Source organism: Ascaphus truei, chromosome 1, assembly GCF_040206685.1.
Source record: "Ascaphus truei isolate aAscTru1 chromosome 1, aAscTru1.hap1, whole genome shotgun sequence".
Taxonomy (NCBI): Eukaryota; Metazoa; Chordata; class Amphibia; order Anura; family Ascaphidae; genus Ascaphus; species Ascaphus truei.
Window position 1 is genome coordinate 115,470,919 of NC_134483.1, and position 9,644 is coordinate 115,480,562.

At 42.3% G+C, this 9,644-nt stretch overlaps 1 protein-coding gene across 2 annotated transcripts in view; it reads right to left on the bottom strand.

Moving 5' to 3' along the window:
- ST8SIA4 (ST8 alpha-N-acetyl-neuraminide alpha-2,8-sialyltransferase 4) overlaps positions 1-9,644 on the bottom strand; it is a 200,978-nt gene that overhangs the window by 15,714 nt on the left and 175,620 nt on the right. The gene's annotated exons all lie outside the window — the stretch shown is intronic.

Consider the following 9,644-nt stretch of genomic DNA (forward strand, 5'->3'; position numbering starts at 1 on the left):
AAAGCGAAAATGTACTGTACAGTACTGCAATCGTCATATACATGCATAACTGATGGAAATAACCCATGTGTAACAGGCTCTATCGTCTCCCCACTTGCGCACAGCTTCGGTACAGGTAGGGAGCCGGTATTGCTGTTCAGGGCGTGCTGACAGGCGCATGCGCGAGCTGCCATTTACCTATTGGGCGATTTGTCCTTACTCGCGAGTGTACTTAAAGTGGGGTATGCCTGTATAGTTCAATCAGCACCAAGTGTACTATATATGTCTGGGCAACCTAGTGTGTGCATTCCTATAGTGGGCTGGGAATGCATACTGTACCATTACTGCTTATCAGAGTTTTCAGAGTGCTATTTAATGATTGGGTTAAAGATTTTTCTTAAGCATATTTTTTTTAAGGAGAAAGAATTGGTAGGGCTAGTCAATGTAATTAAATGTACTCTGATATTGACACTTTTTGAATGCCTCATTATGTAGCTACCAAGTAATAGGGTGTAGTGGCTTAATTCACACGAACATAGTGACTCATCGCTCACCTAATAGTATTGGGTAAAAAACTTGGTGCATTGGGAAAATGAACTATTAACTACTTGAACTAGTGGCCACCAGGGGTCACTATAAGCCCTATAACATTGCACTCTGAAGTTACAACATCCAGTTATAGACGTTGTGAATGAATGGATATTGTATATTTAATAGGACCAAAAGAGGGATCCAAAAGACCCAACAGCAACAGACTCAAAAATGTAATTAAAATCAAAAAAATAATAAAATTTTATTAAACCAATCAACAGAACACACAAATAGGGAAACATGTAGACAAGGATATTAAAATCCCCATCTAAGGAGACGGCTAGTTAAAGGGTAAGCTGGTATCTAAATATAACCTATGCTCGTAGGGAAAGGTATCCCATAAGTATATAAGGGTATAGAGGGTGGATAGAGATGAATATACAGATATACTGATAAGCTTCACATAAAGGTTAGATTGCCTTGTTAGTGATTATAGCCACCCAAAGTAGCGCATATTAGGTACATAGAAGGGTTTCTCTCCATATGAGTATCTTTCTCATTGTATCAAAGACCATATACATTAATCACAAATGGATATCCGTACAGATATTTGTGTATCTCGTGACCAGGGGAGATGGCATACCTCAGAGGAGCAAGTATAACAGAATGGCCACGTTACCTACAGGTCGCGTTAGTGTGGCACTAATAGCATTGTTACCTTAGTATCCACGTAGGTATGGTCAGGGAGAGGAACCAAGTAAATTTCTATGTCACATGTGACTCCTACCCCTGAAGAAGCGTGCCTGAAGCATGTGAAACGTACGTCGGGGCCTGGTGACGTCAGACGTATGACGTACACCAGGAAGAGACGGTCTGTGTATATGGGGTTTGAAGTTAAGGTAGTATAGTGCTGGACATATTTGCCCTGAGTCAACAGAGTTTAGGGCAGCTAGGCCTAAACTAGGTTAACGTCCCACTAAAACCCTTAACAGGGCTTTGTGAATCTGGTCCTTAGTTGTTAACTTGCACCTTCTTAAAATTACCCTAAATTAAGACCTGAGTTTACACCATGTTGTCATTTTTGCACAAGAGTTGCACCTTCCAACTCTGGTGTGGGTGTATAAAAACACGCTCCAAACGGATTAAAATAAGCTCCTGATTACAATAAATGCAATAGCAACACTTCTAGAAATGTATTTTTTTTTTAGATTATTGTATATTCACATTCTTATATTGCAGAGTATGATGCCTTAATAGTACTAACATTCAAGATAGTTATGGGTTTTTGCAGAACATTGAAATGTTCAAGTTATTAAAATTAATTATATCACAGGCTCATACCTTGTCAGTGAACACAATTAACAGTGCAATGAGAGTCCAAATTCCATTAATGTAACATGTTGCTTATATCGTCATCTTCTCATATGACCTCACTGTATTAACAGCTAGTAAATTAAAGCTGCAGACAAAGCAATATACTACATGTGTGTTTTTTTCAAATACATCAGTTCTGTACTATGAGAAAATATTTTTTTTTAATTCACTCTGTCATTTTTTATGTATGTATTATAAAGTAACAAGCATTTTTTGTTTCTATAGCAACCATTTACAAATTCACATCCCCTTCCTCTTCTGAAACAGGCTCTGGCCCTTTTTGAGCTCTGCCCGCTCTCTAGCAGTGCACCAATTATATCTAGTGACTTCCTGGCCACATGATCTTCCCCACTGAACTTTGCATCTTTGGTCTTCTTCTGCTGCACTGACAGCAATTTAGTGAACCTCTGAGTCGAATCTTCGCCGATCGATCAAGGGAGAACAGATTGATCTGCAATTTACCTAATTTCTTATCATTGTGTGGATTTTATTGATGCAATACTGTATTAAAGGGAAATAAAATAAAAAACAGAAGCTTGGACTGCCGCTTTTAAAACAGTGGGGATTCTTTATTGCAGTCTCCCATCTGCAAAACCTGAGCAAACCATAGCACAACATATCAATTAAAGTGAATCAAGGGGACTACAGAACACCTACGGACCCTCAATCCTGGATGTGAACTACGTTGGAAAGGTGGACATTTTCTATCCCAGACCACACATCTCAGCACTAAACTACTGCTGCCATGCTGCTGCTACTATTTATATTTGCTCTGACCTTGCTTCTTTTCAAAATACACATTTCTGTCTACCAGCCCCATGTCTCCAACTCTATTCATATATCTCCAACTTCTTTACCCCTCAATAAAAAAACACCCACACAAATCCTCTATTCATACCCTCTATCTACTCCTTCCTGCTGCTGGGGATCTCCCCTAAGCCTGAAGCCAGACATACACACCTGCTCTCACCCACGCCTCCCTGCCATCTCTTCACCTTTAAATGGTGTTAACCTTTTCATTTAACACCCATCTACAGCACTTATTCCCTCACCTGCTGTCTCTGTAAGTTTCCCCTCAAACCTCTTAAATTGTAAGCTCTTCGGGGCAGGGATTTCCTTTCCCATTGTCTGATTTTTGCTGCACTTACAGTATTGTATTTTTTAAATTCCCTGTACTGTATTCTTTGTGAAGCGCTGAGTACACTTTTGGCGCTATATAAATAAAGACATACAATACAATACATCTGAAAGCTGTTTGAGATTTTCCTGTTATAAATATAATGCCATTTTTAGTTCCAGTTTAGCTGCAGTTTTGCTGGTAGGACATCTAAAAAAAAATACAAATACTCTGTGTTTCTAGTACTAGGTGCAATTTTGATTAAATGTGTATTTTCACCTTATACATCATGTAAAAAATGTACCTCAGGGATAAATTGCCCATACTATTCATAGTGCAGAAGTTTAAATCCACAGATAGGGTAAACATCTCACATTCATAGTGTAAAAATGTAAGCAGTTGTTAAATATACAATATTGTAAAAACTCCAAACCTGACCCATTAGTTTAAATTTTGATGTCAGATAGATAAATGAAACTTCTCATCTATGTCTTACGTCTAATTGGAAAGTATTGTGTAATACTCTATAACTTCAGTGTACATTAGCTTCCTGTTTACAATGTAATTATTAAGAATATGCAATAACACAGAGTCATTTTGAACATTAAAGAGGAAATACTTTAGCCACAAGAGAAGAGAAGTTGTTTTAGGGAATAATTCTAAATCAGCCCAAACGGCAGCTTCGGTGGATTCCAAGTAAAACCCTTAGTTAGAAGGAGACCAACTCTTTACAACAATAAAGTGAAATATTAACTAAATAAAGTAATTTCCTATTTTTATATTATTAAAATATGATACAATCCATCTAATACAGCAATGATATTTTTAAAAATATATACAGCTCAACCCTGTTATAGCGCGACCCGTTATAACGCGAATTCGGTTATACCGCGGTTTTCACGTGGCTCCCGTTTAAAAAAATAAAAATAAATTTTAAACATTTAAAATGGGATTTCCTTTCCCATTGTCTGATTTTTGCTGCACTTATTGTATTTTTTAAATTCCCTGTACTGTATTCTTTGTAAAGCGCTGAGTACACTTTTGGCGCTATATAAATAAAGACATACAATACAATACATCTAAAAGCTGTTTGAGATTTTCCTGTTATAAATATAATGCCATTTTTAGTTCCAGTTTAGCTGCAGTTTTGCTGGTAGGACATCTAAAAAAAAATACAAATACTCTGTGTTTCTAGTACTAGGTGCAATTTTGATTAAATGTGTATTTTCACCTTACACATCGTGTAAAAAATGCACCTCAGGGATAAATTGCCCATACTATTCATAGTGCAGAAGTTTAAATCCACAGATAGGGTAAACATCTCACATTCATAGTGTAAAAATGTAAGCAGTTGTTAAATATACAATATTGTAAAAACTCCAAACCTGACCCATTAGTTTAATTTTTGATGTCAGATAGATAAATGAAACTTCTCATCTATGTCTTACGTCTAATTGGAAAGTATTGTGTAATACTCTATATCTTCAGTGTACATTAGCTTCCTGTTTACAATGTAATTATTAAGAATATGCAATAACACAGAGTCATTTTGAACATTAAAGAGGAAATACTTTAGCCACAAGAGAAGGGAAGTTGTTTTAGGGAATAATTCTAAATCAGCCCAAACGGCAGCTTCGGTGGATTCCAAGTAAAACCCTTAGTTAGAAGGAGACCAACTCTTTACAACAATAAAGTGAAATATTAACTAAATAAAGTAATTTCCTATTTTTATATTATTAAAATATGATACAATCCATCTAATACAGCAATGATATTTTTAAAAATATATACAGCTCAACCCTGTTATAGCGCGACCCGTTATAATGCGAATTCGGTTATACCGCGGTTTTCACGTGACTCACGTTTTTAAAAAAAAAAGAATATTTTTTTTAAACACTCTCACTGCACACACACTCACTGCACACACACTCACTGCACACACACTCACTGCACACACTCTCGCTGCACCACTGCACACACTCCCAGCACTCACTCCCAGCACTCACTCTCACTGCACACTGCACACTCTCACTGCACACTGCACACACTCCCAGCACTAACTGCACACACTCTCACTGCACACACTCTCACTGCACACTGCTCACAGCACACACTCTCACTGCACACTGCTCACAGCACACTCTCACAGCACACTTTCACAGCACACAGCTCTTACAGCACACAGCACTCTCTCACAGCAAACAGCACTCACAACACACTCTCACAGCACACAGCACTCACAGCACACTCTCACAGCACACAGCACTCACAGCACACTCTCACAGCACACAGCACACTCTCACAGCACTCACAACACACTCTCACAGCACTCACAGCACACTACACCACACCTCCCACTCCCCCTCCCTACCTTTGGTGTCGGCTGCTGAGATCGGAGCGGAGCTGGCATCAGGAGGAGGGGGGGTGTCGGGAGGAGGGGGGGTGTCAGGAGGAGTGAGTGAGGAGCAGGCTGGGACTCGGAGGGCCGCGTGGGCTATGCCGCGGAGGGCCGGTAGGTGTGGGGGCCTTGGGGGGGAGGAAAAGGATGCCGGTGGTGGGAGGTAAGGAGCAGGTTGCGGCTGGACACGCCGTTGCTAGGGGACGTGTAGGGCTTCCGGCCACCTCTTCCTTCCTTCCCTCCTCACTCCCTCCCTCCCGATCAGGCGCGCGGCGGCCATTTTAAAAAAAAATTAATGCGACCCCGGTTCTAGCGCGGTCGGATCGGGTGGCCCCCGAGGACCGCGCTATAACGGGGTTGAGCTGTACTACTTCTTACAAACACAGTCACTTCTATACTATATACCAGCAAGCACTGTACACATTTGTACAAATACAGAGACAAAGTTACAAAGCGCACCGGTCCATCAACACTAGACTACAGGCAAGGATGACTGTCTCTAGAACTCGTATGAGTGTAGTACAATAAAACATACTGTATATATACAAGCAACATAGTCAACAAAAAGCCTGATCCAAAAGATGTGCACATTATATCCAATGTACTCAGACTCAGCACTGAGCAACAGCCAGAACAACCAACAGATTTTTATTGTCCCAAGACAAATTTAAAGAATGGGACCCCCGCAAATGTTACAGCATTCAGTCAACTTTGCCTGGGCATGTGTTTCTTCCTCCCCCTCATGTCTTTCTCTCTCCCCATGCCCCTAATGTCTCTCTCTCTCTCTCTCTTTTTTTCTCTGTTACTCTTCTTCAATGTATTTTTCTTCTTTCCATCTTTTAATGTGTTTCTCAATTTCTTTTCCCCTTATCCATCGCCTACCTCCAATGTCTTTCTCTTATATCCCCCTTGACTCTCTCTTTAACCTTCATGTTTTTCTTTTTACCTAATGTCTCTCTCTTCCCCCAGCATGTCTTTCTCTCGCCTCACTTCTAGCATGTATTTTTCTTTCCTCCCTCCCAGCATATTTTCCTCTCTCCTCTCCCCTACAATGACTTTCTCTCTACTCCCCCCAACATGTGTTTGTCTCTCCTCTCCACCAACATGTCTTTCTCTCTCCTTCCCCCAGCATGTTTTTCTATCTCCTTCCCCAAGCATGTCTTTCTTTCTCCTCTTCCCTGTCATCTTTCTCTCTCCTCTTCCCCCAACATCTCTTCCTCTCTCCTCTTCCCCCATCATGTCTCTCTCCTCCCTCAGCATGTCTGTCTCTCTTCTCCCCCAGCATGTCTTTCTCTCTTCTCTTCCCCAGCATGTCTTTCTCTCTTCTCCCCCAGCATGTCTTTCTCTCTTCTCCCCCAGCATGTCTTTCTCTCTTCTCCCCCAGCATGTCTTTCTCTCTTCTCTTCCCCAGCATGTCTTTCTCTCTTCTCTTCCCCAGCATGTCCTTCTCTCTTCTCTTCCCCAGCATGTCCTTCTCTCTCCTCTTCCACCATCATGTCTTTCTCTCTTCCCCCCAACATGTCTCTCTCCTCCCTAAGCATGTATTTCTCTCTTCTCCCCACAGCATGTCTTTCTCTCTCCTCTTCCCCATCATGTCTTTCTCTCTCCACCCCCAGAATGTCTATCTCTCCTCTCCCCCCATGTCTTTCCCTCTCCTCTTTTCCCAGCATGTATTTCTCTCTCCTCCCCCCTTCTCTCCTCTCCTCCGACATGTCTTCTCTCTCCTCTTCCCCATCATGTCTTTCTCTCTCCACCCCCCAGAATGTCTCTCTCCAACATTTCTTTCTCTCTCCTCTTTTCCCAGCATGTCTTTCTCTCTCCTCTTCCCCTATCATCCCTCTCACTCCTCCCCAGCATGTCTTTCTCTCTCCCCTTCCCCCAACTTGTCTTTCTCCTCTTCCACCAGCATTTGTTTCGCTCTCCTCCCTCAGCATGTCTCTCTGCTCTCCCCCAGCATGTCTTTCTCTCTCATCCCCGAGCATGTCTTTCTCGCTCCTCTTTCTCCAATGTATCTTTCTCTCTCCTCCCCCCAGCATGTCTTTCTCTCTCCTCTTCCCCCCCAGAATGTCTATCTCTCCTCTCCCCCGTGTCTCTCTCCTCCCTAAGCATGTCTTTCTCTCTCCCCTTCCCCCAGCTTGTCTTTCTCCTCTTCCCCCAGCATTTGTTTCGCTCTCCTCCCTCAGCATGTCTCTCTCTGCTCTCCCTCGAGCATGTCTTTCTCTCTCCACCCCGAGCATGTCTTTCTCGCTCCTCTTTCTCCAATGTGTCTTTCTCTCTCCTCTTCCCCCCCAGAATATCCATCTCTCCTCTCCCCCGTGTCTCTCTCCTCCCTAAGCATGTATTTCTCTCTCCTCTCCCCCTAACATGTCTTTCTCTCTCCTCTTTTCCCAGCATTTCTTTCTCTCTCCTCTTCCCCTATAATGTCTTTCTCCCCTCTTCCCCAGCATATCTTTCTCCTCTTCCCCAGTATGTCTCTCTCCTCTTCCCCAGCATGTCTCTCTGCTCTTCCCCAGCATGCCTCTCTCCTCTTCCCCAGCATGTCTTTCAATCTCTTCTTCTCCAGCATGTCCTTCTCTATACTCTTCCCCATCATGTCTTTCTCTCTCCTCTTCCCCAGCATGTCTCTCTCCTCTTCCCCAGCATATCTTTCTATCTCCTCTTCTCCAGCATGTCCTTCTCTCTACTCTTCCCCCATCATGTCTTTCTCTCCCCCCCCAGCATGTCTCTCTCCTCTTTCCCAGCATGTCTCTCTCTCTCTTCCCCAGCATGTCTTTCTCTCTCCTCTTCCCCAGCATGTCTTTCTATATCCTCTTCCCCAGCATGTCTTTCTATCTCCTCTTCTCCAGCATGTCCTTCTCTCTACTCTTCCCCATCATGTCTTCTCTCTCCACCCCCCAGAATGTCTCTCTCCTCTCCCCCAATGTGTCTTTCATCTCCGCTTTTCCAAGCATGTCTTTCTATCTCCTCTTCCCCCAGCTTGTCTTTCTCCTCTTTCCCCAGCATGTTTCTCTCCCCACCCCTCCAGCATGTATCTCTCCTATCAGCATGTCTTTCACTCCAAACCAGCATGTATTTATCTCTCCTAGCATTTATTTATCTCCCCCTAGCATGTTTTTCTCTCTCCTCTTCCACAAGCATGTATTTCTCTCCCCTCTCACTCAGCAAGACTTTCTCTTGCTGCCCCCCACCTTCCGCATGGTTTTTCCTCTTGCCCCCCCCAACATTTATTTATCTCTCTTCCTCCCCCCCGGCATGTTTCTCTCTCCCTCAGCCCTCCCAGCCTCTCCCCTGTCCAGATGTTCTCTCTGTTATCTCTTCCCCCAGAATGCCTGTCTCTCGTCTCACCCCAGAATATCTTTCTACATGTTTTCTTCAAAGTACTATATTGGTGAACCCCGCTTCAGCTAAATGTTAAGTAAATGTATGGGGGTACGGTGCTGATGGGTGACATAATAAGTTAACAACATAGAGAAAAGAACCCACATAAAGCACTCAATGACCCATATGAAGTGTAATGATAATATTAAAAATAATCTTTAATGCTAAACTAATTAAAATAATGGGTGTTAAAATACATCAAATGACACACATATATGTTAACCCTAAGATGAGAATATATGACACTCCGGGTTAATGTAATAGAAGGACAGTTTGAGGTGAATTAGATGAAACGTGTCCAGAGAACTGATATGCAGTATTCCTTAATAGTGGTAGTTAGGTATGAGCAAAGGTGGGGAGGGGCTGCAAAATCACCTGTCTAGGTGAAAAACAGGTCTCAAGGTGATAGTAGTGAAATGTGAGACTGGTCAAAACGTAGCTATATATAGGCACGAAATAAATGCACACCAATCAGTGTGTGCTCACTAGGTATATAATATATTGCTACAATGATGGAAGATCAATATTGTATATTCTCCCACATGTGACCACCTAGAAAAACAGCTAATAAACTCCAAACGAATAAAGAGCTGGCTGTAATACACAGAACACAAATACTAAGGCTAATAAGTTCCTATAAACGGTGTGGCTGTTGGTATACCTATGCACATATTCATGAATGTGCTACCACCGTTAGGAATGCTTCTGCCACTAATATAGCTGTGTATAAGTATAACGAGACCTGTCTAGAGTGTCAAACAAGTCCCAAGGTGGACAACTGGGGAAATAGGAGATATGAGACTAATCGTAGTCCTACTAATAAGCAATATGTACACACTGATCGAGGGGTGCACTGAGCCTTGAGAA